Consider the following 13,262-nt stretch of genomic DNA (forward strand, 5'->3'; position numbering starts at 1 on the left):
CAGATTTCAAACTAATAATAAGAGGGACGAAGGTAGTAAACGTATTTTAATGTTAGCGTGATACAACTTTCTACACGATGCGTTTCAGTTTGATGGGTGGGGCAGCCGTTGTATTATAAAAACGGACACCTTAGTAGAACTTATATCTCAAGGTACGCGGCGGCATTTATGTTGCAGCTGTCTATGGGCTCCGGTAACCACTTAACATTAGGAGGACTGTGAGATCGTCCACCCAATTCAGCAATAAATAAAAAAACACTCACTTAACAAATACATCAGATCTTTCAATATTTCGAAATTATAAAAATCCCGATTATATTGTATTTATTTGTACTAGTGGTCCCACAGTAGTCGAAACTCGACTATAATTAATTGATATTATAAGTTTTAACATTATTATGGGTTTATTGTCAAAGACTATTTATACTTCTTTAATCACAGATTTCGCCAAGACTACACTATAGACAAAATTAAATAATATTAATGATAAACAATATTAACCTATTTTTTTTTTTTAAAGGGATTTTATGACCCGGTAACTGAGACCTTTAAGTCATGTCTTATTTTAATTTATATTCATATTTTTATGAACAATGATATTATGTAGTGAAATGATATGAAGATGATTAATTTGAGACATTAATCAACTGAGGTGAAATTAAATGAAATGAAATGGGATGAAATATAATCTCAGTAAAATGATGGTCATTTACTAAGATTTTTTCACGGGACTTTTTGGAGGATCCCGAAAAGTTACGTCCAGCGGCTTTGTTTCATTTTCCCACATTTGTGCACTTTCACAGATATTAAACAGTTAATAAACCATCATTATTACACGTTTAAACCTGAAGAAACACTAAATAGACAAAATAAAACAAATCACACAACTTCACTCCTCGCGTTCCCGCCAAAAAGTCCAATATTAACCTATTCTCAATTTGACCACAGACTATAAGCAATAACAAAAGTTTGACATAAACAAAGCGTATTTAAATGTGTGTGTGTCAAATACATGGTAGTGTGTGTAATTTTTTCTTTATTGATTTAATGTATTATTGATGCATAATTTAAAAAAAAATATTATCATTCTGCACTTCTTCTCCATATTCTCTATAAGGGTGGGAAATTTCATTGCAATCCGTCCGCGCAATCTTAGTAAAAAGGGGTACAAAGTTTTTGCTTCAATAATATATAGATGACAGACAGACCGTCATATTATATAGAGCTCCAGATTAACTTCATCACTTTTCATTTGCTTATAAATATGATTGAAACTAATACATATTAAAACAAACTATATCCTCCAATTTAAAACTAACATTAATTCAATCCAACCTATATTTTAGGATCTAGATCTAGCCAGCAGGCGACCCCTCGGAAGACGGCACTTGATGTAATGTTATTATACTATCAAATTGAGCAGATCCGATTCGTGCAATTATTGTAAGTAGTCACATCCCTCTGCACAATGAAGTCGTAATATGTAATCGACGAAATGTTCCATTCGTTGTTCATTGTTATGGCTGATTGTTGAGATTTTTGGTATAGCCCAGTGACTGCGGCTATTAAGATCGGTTGTTTTTTTGCTAGTGTTTTCTGTGTGGAGTGGAGAAATTGCAGGATGCAGGATGCCCTGCTTAATTAAGGTAGGCCAACTCGAGGACTTATCCACGTTGATTGTTGAGATTTTTGGTATAGACTAATGATTGCGGGGATTAAGATCGGTTGTTTGTTTTCTAGTGTTTTCTGTGTGGAGTGGAGAAATTGCAGGATGCAGGATGCCCTGCTTAATTAAGGTAGGACAACTAGAGGACATATCCTGGAGCCAGATAGTTGCTAAAAAATATCATCGTTAGTAAATCTACCATAGGATGGAAAATGGCTGATTGTTGAGATTTTTGGTATAGACTAGTGATTGCGGCGATTAAGATCGGTTGTTTGTTTGCTAGTGTTTTCTCTGTGGAGTGGAGGAATTGCAGGATGCGGGATGCCCTGCTTAATTAAGGTAGGCCAACTCGAGGACTTATCCTGGAGAAAGTTGCTAACAAATATCATCACTAGTAAATCTACCACAGGATTGAACACGTGTTGCACTGAAAATATACAAGCTTCCCCATGACATGTGCTAGTGTTAGAGCTAGTAGCATTTTTTTTATTGCTTAGACGGTTGGACGAGCTCACGTCTGAAGTCGTCGTGGTCTAAAAGATAAAACGTCCGGTGTAATCGTGTCGAGCGATGCAACTGTATTCGAATCCCGCAGGCGGGTACCAATTTTTCGAATGAAATACGTTTTAACAAATGTTCCCGATTGACTTGTACTTTGAAGCAAATTTATAGTTCGCGTAATTATTGCTGGTTGGATCTCTTGTGATTATTATTTTTATTGCATTGATGGGTGAACGAGCTCACAGTCCACTTGGTGTTAAGTGGTTACCGAAGCCCATATACATCTACAACGTAAATGCGCCACCCACCTTGAGATATGATTTCTAAGTTCTCAAGTATAGTTAGTTACAACGGCTGCCCCACCCTTCAAACCGAAACGCATTACTGCTTCACGGCCAGAAATAGAAAATGATGGTGCGTACCCGTGCGGACGCACAAGGCGTCCTACGACCAGTGATTACGCAAATTATAAGCCATCAATATCCATCGTATAAAGCATCCATCTATATAACATCCAACAGCACCGAGAGTGGATAAGGATATTGTCGTGTCGCATAATTGCCGTGAAATATTCATCCAATTCTGTCTTCATATACTTTAAGGTAGGTTCCTACAGAAGAAACTAAAAATAGAGGTGTAAATTATTAAAATCTATGTCATATTCGTATCGCAATGCTCCAGTTACAGTTTTTTTTATTGCTTAGATGGGTGGACGAGCTCACAGCCCACCTGGTGTTAAGTGGTTACTGAAGCCCATAGACATTTACAACGTAAATGTGCCACCCACCTTGAGATATAAGTTCAAAGTTCTCAGTATAGTTACAGCGGCTGCCCCACCCTTCAGTTACAGTTAAGTTACATACATTACATACAAAACATTAGTTACAGTTTGTTTCGCCGGTTCTTCTCAGGACTGTGGCTTTTTTTGGAACCGGTGGTAGAGTTAACATTGTTATTTGTATTTTGACATTCAACAAGTGTGTCATACTGACATCTAAGTTGAAATAAATGATTTTGAATTTGAATTTGTTAACCTAAGGAAGAGTTTTGTAAAATTTTGCGAGCGATCGTGAACGTAAGCGAACACCACACTCGCATAACTCATGACGGGTACAAGCTTTGTGAAGTGTCACCTTGTTACCAAGGGAGACATAGATTGCGTTCTACTATAGCTAACATACTTACATACGTATGACGGAAATTCAATTTGTCTTGTACACCATTGAAACGCTCGTAAGCATTGAGTTCGTTTTAATTTTACTAGACAACTTTTTTCAGGTCAGGCTGGATGAGAATCGAATATTGTACACTATTGTGATTGTATTTTATACTTCTATAATCACAAATTTCGCCAAGGCTACACTATAAAAAAAAAATTTAATAAAGACAAACCATATTTAATATATTCTCAATTTGACCACAGACGTCAAGAACAAAAGTTTGACAATAAATAGTATGCATGCGTGTGTGCGTCAAATACACGGTATGTAGTGTGTGTAATGTTTTCTTTATTGATTTAATGTATCTTATATGCATTATTTTAAAAAAATATAAGCATTGTACACTTCTTCTCTATATTCTCTATAAGTGTGGAAAATTTCATACTCCTCCGTCCGCGCAATTTTCGTAAAAAGGGATACAAAGTTTTTGCTTCACATATTAATATATAGATTTCTATTACAATTTCCGGCTCTTTCAGTTTTATAGACTTTTTTTTTCAGGTGAGCGATTTAAAAGGCTATACGGCAACTCATAAATAGCGGATTAGTGTTTCTAGAAAAGCGATCAAGCGGTTTATTTTATTTTTCCTACCTAGTCTGGTAGCCTTAAAGGGCTATGCCAGCGTAACCGCACGAGTAGGTGAGCTCCAGCTTTTTACTGGTGGCAGGACCGTGGGAGTCCGCGCTGGTAGGTACCACCACCCTGCCAATTTCTGCCGTGAAGCAGTAATGCGTTTCGGTTTGAAGGGTGGGGCAACCGTTGTAATTATACTAAGACCTTAGAACTGATATGTTAAGGTGGGTGGAGCATTTACGTCGTAGATGTCTATGGACTCCAGTAACCACTTAACACCAGGTTGGCTGTGAGCTCGTCCACCAATTTAAGCAATAAAAAAAAATAAAAATAAAAATATGCTCACGGGGCTCTAACCTGAGGAAAAGCGGTTTAAGCAGCTACGTAGGTGACACAAAAAGTACTACTTACTATATTTCAGACAGATTGCTTGTTCATCGTGATGGTACTTCACATTACGTATGCTTGTATTTTAAAATGAAATCAAAATGCCCATGACCTATGCTTGTCTATGCTAGTGTATATGCTTATTATATTAATTAAAAATATGTATAAAAAATAATACAATTGAAGATGTATTGTTATTAAAGTTATTCGTGTTCTAGATTCTAAAAACTAGTAGCATGGAATCTTTAAATATGAAAACATAGACTGTTGACAGGTCGTTTACTCTAAAATACGTGTTAAAATGGTCCAATCAAAAGATCAAGTAAAAAATAAAATCAATAAAAAATTTTGAAAAGTGCGTTCACTAACGTGAGTGAGTCAAACGGCGTTCCGAACAACCAATAACGGAACAAACAAAACCAAAAATCGCGCCAAATCGATTCCATTAATCAAAGTCACCGCAAAAATGCTATTCCCAATGAAAATGAGCGACCAACATAATACACTTGCGTCGTTTTCGCCAACAATTCTTCCCGGGCAACCTAATAACAGTACCCAAATGAAGGGTTGCGCTCTTCGAATTTTAATGAAATATTTGATTTATGCCACAGACGGGATCAGGTAGCTTATTATAAGAATATATCATTAAACATTACGTATATAATTAAAGGCAAGTTTAGCCTGGAGCCACCCCAATTTAAGTCGGAGCGTGGCATTATAATTTTAATAAAATTGCCCGACGTTCAATAAGATGAAAAAAAAAAACAACCTATGTAATAATAAGAAAATTATAACACATCTGATTGATGTATTATTTGGTAATTTATTGGTTGTAATTACATCGTGTAATAATGGTGGATAATACTGTGCGGCCGCGGCAGTGAAGTAACGATTTATTAGTATTTATTAAAGTATGAATTATTGTATAATTACTAGGATGGGAGCTTCCAAACTAAACAGAGCGGTTGTTTTAGGGTTGGATTTATGGGCAGTTCTCGGAGGCGATCTAATCACGCCTGTTTGTATGCCCGATTCTCGATACTATCAAACTATCTAACCATACTTTGGGTTGCCAGACTATAACTTTTTCGTCTGGATTTGGCAGTTTTACTCTAAGTCATAATTTTCACAAAAAGAATTGAGTATAATAAATAAACTAACAGTCATGTCTCTTATAACACCGTTTATTGTTTGATAACGATAAAATCGGTAATGAGTAGTATAAAAAATCGATTATGATATTATTTAATTAAATGGACTTTAAAACGATTACCGGCGTGGTCACGAAGGAAATTTTACCGGTAACCTGTTTTGTGGCGCTCGAGGCTCGGTTACTCTGTACTCGCTTACTCATTGTTGCCAACACCTTGTTCAGTTTTTTTTTTTTAATGCGAGACTAAACTTTTTGCTTGCCCGTCTTTAGTGCTAAAGTGTTGATATGACGTCACTTTTATGCAAGACTGGTTAGTTAGATATTCCTCATTATTCTTGAAAATGGTCAGCCTTTTTTCTTCTTTCTAAATATTACATTGGCAACATTTACTGTGTAAGTGTTCTTAGAATACGTCTCTAAGTTCTTACTTAGTCGATTTGCAGCGCAATAAATAGCTCGTTAGTGGAGATGAACTAGGATCTAATTAAAGTACATCACTACATAGCTTTTTATCTAAATAAGTTTAACGAAACCTCAATGAATTTATTCAGGGTAGACCATTAATTAATTTTATTTTAATTCAAAGGCTAAAATAATTTGATATTCGACTCGCACTATGAGGTATAACGATCGAAAAAATAATCGATAACACATGTCAAGCGGGCGAACTATCTACAGACGCAGTCTTACCAACTTAATCCCCTTAATCGATTAATCGATAAAAATACGTATTATATATCGATAACTCGCCTTTAAAACTCATAAACAAACATAGTTACAGACTTCTTAATAGTTTTTACGGTCTTCATCATGTGGGATGTTACTCGTATTTGTAACGGAGGAAAATGACGTTTATTACATTACATTAATTATTATATTTTCGGAGTACCTATAGCTACAATCTTTGGTATTAATGGTATTTTTTTTTAAATCCCTGCTTAAATAGGTTCAGACAAAACAGTTGTCTATTGTTTGTCTGTATAATAAATCCTTTGGCCTAAAAAAAAGTGAAAATTTTTTGATGAAGTCAGTTTTTTGCTTTAGAATCTCCCTAACAAAATTAAAGTTTAGCGTATTCGACGTTATCTATACTAATATTATAAAGCGGAAAGATTTGTTTGTTTGTTTGTTTCGAATAGGCTCCGAAACTACTGGACCGATTTGAAAAATTATTTTTCCATTAGAAGCCGACATTGTCCCTGATGAACATAGGCTACTTTTTTTTTTTTTTTTTGGTTTCATGTTTGTTTTAATGTTTCCGAAGCGAAGCGAGGGTGGGTCGCTAGTACATAAAATAAATATGATCCTTAAATATAATTCTTATAGTTCTATAAGTCTTAATTGTTAGTGATTTTAGAAGAATTTCGATCACTGAACGAACACTAGTCAATGTAAACAGGCAAAAGCTACACTATTGGCGCTATTGGCATTCTTCCAAGTTAACGTAGATATGTTTATTTCTGACAAAAATGTCTAAATGTTACAAAAGAAACGGTAAAATTCAATATGTACATTTTGAGAAACGGTGGTACCTACCCATGCTGTGGTAAGACCTCTTGTGAGTCCGCACGGGTAGGTTACCACCAATACCGTCTTTACGATAAGGGCACACGGGGCCCGTACCCAGGGCCCCCATTCTCAGGGGGCCCCGAAAGACTGACAATTTCTCTCACACGCTTATTCTCAAAACATTTTTGTCGGGCACATTACACTTTTTTCACAAATCAGTAATCAGAAGGTATTTACAAGGCATATACTATACCTATAATAGAAGATTTTGCTCAACAGACATCCCGAAAGAAACCGTTATCGAAATCGTAACCAAAAAACCTGCATTCTAATATCATTAATGACATATTATATCATACTGTATTTGATTACCTATAATAAATGGTCATACTCAGTAAAAAATGTTATTATAATTAGCTTTTTTACTTTCCAAAAGGGCCTCACATTCTTGTGTGCCCAAGGGCCCCATCATAGCTTAAGACGTCCCTGGGTACCACCACCCTGCCTATTTCTGCCGTGAAGCAGTAATGCGTTTCGGTTTAAAGGGCGCGGCAGCCGTTGTATATGGGCTCCAGTAACCACTTAACACCAGGTGGGCTGTGAGCTCGTCCACCCATCTAAGCAATAAAAAAAACCGTTCGAAAGAAGGAAGACATTAATAACATTACTCCGAATGGGTGGTCCGGCTGAACTTTGCCGCAAACCCAATAAACAAACAGCTTGGAAAATAACGCGTTAACGACAAATGATAATCGTCGTTCAATTGATTTTATTAATAATACTTTTACCTCAACAAGGTCCAAACAATGCGGCCGAGCATACAAAAAAAGAAGAAAAAAAAACATAGATTCTACATCAAAGATAAAATATTTCACAGATGTTACGGACGAAAAGCTGTTATTATGCTCCTCATAATTTATTCATTGACATTATAATTACTTTAAACATACACGAGTAGGTTTTTTTAATGGAAGTTCGAATGAAATTTCGTATAAACTTTCACCACTTATTAAAAAAATTTTTCATCGCAACGTTAAATTTAGAATGCATTTTCATGTGACGATTGAGTTGTTCGCTTAATAAATTTGTTTAAAAATTAATAGAGGTTTGTTCTTAAAAAAAAAGAATGCGCCATTTTTGAACACAGCTATGTAAGCAAGCACATGTGTATTGGGCAGTATGTTGAAAGGCATTAAAATGTTATATCCTTTTTTTGCGTTTTTTCTGTTTTTCATTCTTCGAAGACACCGTACTACCATATGTTCCATGGGGAGTGCTCTGAGGAATTGTTCGAGGTAATACTGACATCTCGCTTTTACCATCGCACCGTCCGCCACCGGAGTAGAGTTCATCCATACTACCTGGAGCCCCTACGTTCATCCACAGTGCGTTTCCAGAGATATTTTTTGTCACGTACCATCTGGCTATGGAATGAGCTCCCCTCCACGGTGTTTCCCGAGCGCTATGACATGTCCTTCTTCAAACGAGGCTTGTGGAGAGTATTAAACGTTAGGCAGCGGCTTGGCTCTGCCCCTGGCATTGCTGACGTCCATGAGCTACGGTAACCACTCACCATCAGGTGGGCCGTATGCTCGTCTGCCTATACGGGAATAAAAAATAAAAAAAAGACAACTAGACAAATGTGAAAATAAATCTTCACTGGATTTAATTTAATTTTATTTCTAATGAATCATTTTTTTAATTAAAGCAGTTCTTTTTTATCCTAACTAAACTGGTAGCCTTTAGAGACTATACCAGCGTAACCCAACGAGTAGGTGAGCTCACGGGGCTCTTACCTGAGGACGATGCTAACACTAGCCCTAGCAAGAGCCGTGCTTCGCAGAATCTACCATCGTATCGTTAACGCGACCCACTGAGAAGATCCGGCGAGAAACTCAGTGGGCTGTGCATATGTGTTAGTTTACTCGCAGAGCCCTTCATCGCAAGCGACGGGTTCGGGGAGAACGGTAATTGGTGCCGATAGCCATACGACAACGTATCACATACACAATGTCACGAATTTAATTGAATTAAGAAAAAATTGCTATCCTACTCTAAATACTGCAATGCTTCTGTTTCGTTATATCTAGAATTGTGTTTTCTCCTTTTTTATTGACACAACTAGTGTATGGACTACTTAATAATCACAGACACTCATGGACATCAGCGTCGCCAGGGCTACTGCTGACCGCTCAAGGCTTCGCTCAAGTAACTTACCCATCAAGAATATTGTATTCGCCTCAATACCAATCCCTGCTGCTATCTATTCGTGCAATAAAGCTCTCTATGGAATCTCGAAGTAGCAGCTAATCGTATTGAATTAACGATGAACAAAATGTATTCATCAACGACCAATATAATTTTTTTATCGGAAGCAGTTAACTCATTGATTCTTCTGATCGCCAGTAGAAAAGGTTTCAACTATGAGGCGCCTAAGAATTATTTTCAAAATGCCTAAAGAAGCTAATTTCACAGCGCTCGGGAAACATTAAGCTTAGGAAGAGTACAGAGACAGGGAGCTAGCACGTGGTACACTTTATGCAAAACAAGATCCCTCTAGAAAATGAATCACACGTTTTAAGTATAGAAAGGCGTATAGTCAATTGCTTTGAAACAAAGGCACTTACCGGAGCCACTTGCAAACAGGAAGTCCCTGTGTAGGGAGGACGTCTTCAAGTAGGGGTAAAACAGCTTGGCGCCGTCCGGGATCCTCAACGGCAACTGCCAAAGAACAACACAATCATCTGTGGTTTGAAACGGAAAAATATATTCGTCATTCGTTCGATAGTTAAGTTTTTTTTTTATTACTTAGATGGGTGGACGAGCTCACAGCCCGCCTGATGTTAAGTGGTTACTGGCGCCCATGGACATCTACAACGTAAATGCGCCACCCACCTTGAGATATAAGTTATAACATCTCAGTATAGTTACAACGGCTGCCCCATCCTTCAAACCGAAGAGCATTACTGCTTCACGGCAGAAATAGGCAGGGCGGTGGTACCTACCCGCGCGGACTCACAAGAGGTCCTACCACCAGTAGTACCGCTACCACCCGTGATAAGCATTCGAGTCGTTTTGCATGTGTCGAGTTTTCCAGCTTACTACACTTGTGAGCGTGCTTTCGATGACGTCAGATGTGTTTTAACGAATGTATGGATTTCGTTAGGGAAGGTCACTGGCCCTAAAATGCGACAGTAGGCGCACGAGTACCTTAAATTTTTATATTTCAGTTGCCAAAGAGGAACATAATCATTTGTAGTTTGAAATAGAAAAATAAATCATACAAAAATACTTCCTTCTCCGCTTCGTCATTCGTTCGATTGGCTATAAAGATTCGAGTCGCTTTACATGTGTCGAGTTTTCCAGCTTACTACACTTGTGAGCATGCTTTCGATGACGTCAGATGTGTTTTAACGAATGTATGGATTTCGTTAGGGAAGGTCACTGGCCCTAAAGTGCGACAGGTGGCGTATGAGTACCTTAAATTTTAATATTTCAGTTGCCAAAGAATCATTTGTAGTTTGAGACGGAAAAATATATCACACAAAAATACTTCCTTGTCCGCTTCGTCATTCGTTCGATTGGCTATAAAGATTTGCGTTTGCAAGTGTCGAGTTTTCCAGCTTACTACACTTGTGAGCGTGCTTTCGATGACGTCAGATGTGTTTTAACGAATGCATGGATTTCGTTAGGGACGGTCACTGGCCCTAAAGTGCGACAGGTGGCGCGCGAGTACCTTAAATTTTAATATTTCAGGATACTCTGAGCGGAGTCAGGGTTGAACGATCTATTTAAATAAAATTAATGTGTGTTTTTTTTTCTATGTGCGCTTAAAGTCCATTGTGATGAGACTTGGTTACAGTTTACAAACTATAATGAGGCAACTCATTTTGCGTCCAAGGTTAAGTATCCGTGTTCTGCTTTTTCCACTAAGGAGTTGCGTTTGTGCAGCTGTAATTACAATATAATTCAGATATTAATAATATATCTCAATATTTCTGATGGGATTTACGTTGTATTCTTTGTGGGATTTGGCTTAACACCAAATCGTGAGGTTATTTAGGGAAAAATTTTTTTTTTAGAAATCATTAGGAATAAAAGACAGTATAAATGTTAGTATTTTATCAAACGCTATCACTGAAGATTACCGTATTTACGTATGGCAGATGTTATAAGATGCAGTCGATGTCACTGTTAGCCGCGGCTTGGCTCTGCCCCTGGCATTGCTGATGTCCATGAACGACGGTAATCACTCATCAAGAGGTGGATGTGTCCGTCTGCGTATACTACTACAACTGCGCTGGCGCTATGACCCCGAAGTGGGTCTTGGCCTCCGACAATAAGCTTTGCCATTCATCCCGGCGCTGCACAACACCTTGCCAGTCCGACAATTGGAGCTCACGTAAATTTCCTTCCACAGCGTCAGACAAGTGGTACTTGGGTCTCCCTACGGGGCCTCCGCCGGACGGGTGTACACCCGCGTACACCCGTTTTACAGCCCGATCCTGCTCCACACGCACTACATGCCGGAGCCATCTGAGCCTCCTTGCCTTCATCTCCCCCAGAATATTTGGCTCACCAAAAAGCCTCTCAACATTCTTTCCGGACGTGCTAAGAATCGTCATCTTTCTGAACCGGTCCTAATATTTTTGTCAGTACCTATCTCTGCGTATAGGTAAGGGCAATAAAAAAAAAACGTCAGAGGATGCAAATATATTTTGTAATAGGAAAGGAATAAACCCATCTTCTTGACTCAACGATGAGTGACAGTCGCCTTGACTTGCTGAATGTTGATTGCAATTCATTGTACTAAGCTAGTACTACGCTGCCAGTATAAATCGAGCAAATCCCTTAGTGACAAGCTATTAACAAACTGGTATATTAGTATCAAGTGATAATTGAACGCAGGTCCATAGAAAATAAAAAACAAAATAGTAATATCGCCTCTACAGATTTAAGATTCAATTCTCATTCATGTCGCGTAATGACTGTCACACCTTACCGAAAGCGTCAATTATAGACATTTTTGTTTTTATTGCCCTTGTAGGCAGACAAGTATACGGCCCACCTGATGGTGAGTGGTCACCGTCGCCCATGGACGTCAGCAATACCAGGGGCAGAGCCAAGCCGCTGCCTATCTAGTACTCTAGTACATGGTATATTAAAATTTGAACTGTTTCTTAATAGTAAGTCTTAATTTAATGTTGATATCTTAATTCAATACGATGTATCAGATCGAGTGACTTTATTATTAGTATAGTCGTTGGTAGCCTAAAGGGCTAGTCCGACTACACGCAAACGGGTAGGTGAGCTCATGAGGCTCAACTTGAGAGAACTTGCCAACACTACTCTTGCCTAGCAAAAGCTCAAGTGACGTGGGGTCTCCGAAGGAAATTGGTTACCCGGAGGCTTCACGCATCTAATTTAAACATAAAATTATTAATTTTTGCTACAGGAACATTGCTTTGAATGTAATTTAAGGCAGTTTTAAGTTGCTGTTTCGGTTTTGAGTATTGAAAATGAGTTCAGGATGACTACACCGTGAACTTAACTGGGTATATGTTTAACAGTAAATGACAGCATATTGGCATCGTGAAAATTAAAAATAGCAGAAGCTATGTCGTGACTCTTAATTAGTTTTTGATGCGTGAATGAGCTAACGGCTCATCCGATGCTAAGTGGTTACTGGAAACTACACACACAACGTCTCCGCTCTACTTTAGATGCGAGAATGCAGTTTCAGTTTTATTGTGTTTCGACTAATCCACACTTCAAATTTCACATTCGTCTTTGCCGCTATTGGCTTTTCAAAGATGTTTCAAATGGAAAATTATCAACACAGATCGTTCAAAGATGCAGCCAAGTTAGAGAATAACACGTTTTTCAAATTATGAAGCTCGGATTGGTAGGTTAACTCAAAGCATAATAATAAAATAATAAACAGCTATGATAACAGGCATTCTAGCGATTGTAGATGCCACGTCTCAATATGCATGAATCGCTGCATTGGGCTCTATGGGTTGATCAAGTTTTTTTTTTTTTTATTGCTTAGATGTCTTTTTTTTTTGGGCAGGAGGAAATCGACGGCCTTCCGCCCTCCACTGGGGACGGCGGGCGGAGCATGTCGAACTGACTAAAACCTCCTGTCGCTCAACAACCAATGTCCAAACCTCACATGAAACAGAACTCATGAAAAGGCAAAGTGAAGTGTTTAGTGCGGAGCACATCTCTCCCATCACCCTCCCCCTCGGG

At 38.1% G+C, this 13,262-nt stretch overlaps 1 protein-coding gene across 6 annotated transcripts in view; it reads right to left on the minus strand.

Moving 5' to 3' along the window:
* Positions 1–13,262, minus strand: part of pdm3 (POU-domain protein pdm3) — a 200,404-nt gene that overhangs the window by 173,788 nt on the left and 13,354 nt on the right. For all 6 annotated transcript variants that reach the window (XM_089729007.1, XM_089729008.1, XM_089729006.1 and 3 more), the window contains exon 2: positions 9,638–9,731. The gene's annotated coding sequence lies outside the window, so the exon portion shown is untranslated. The remainder of the gene's footprint in view (positions 1–9,637; positions 9,732–13,262) is intronic.

The sequence above is a fragment of the Bombyx mandarina genome, chromosome 08 (assembly GCF_030267445.1).
Source record: "Bombyx mandarina strain Sakado chromosome 08, ASM3026744v2".
Lineage (NCBI taxonomy): Eukaryota > Metazoa > Arthropoda > Insecta > Lepidoptera > Bombycidae > Bombyx > Bombyx mandarina.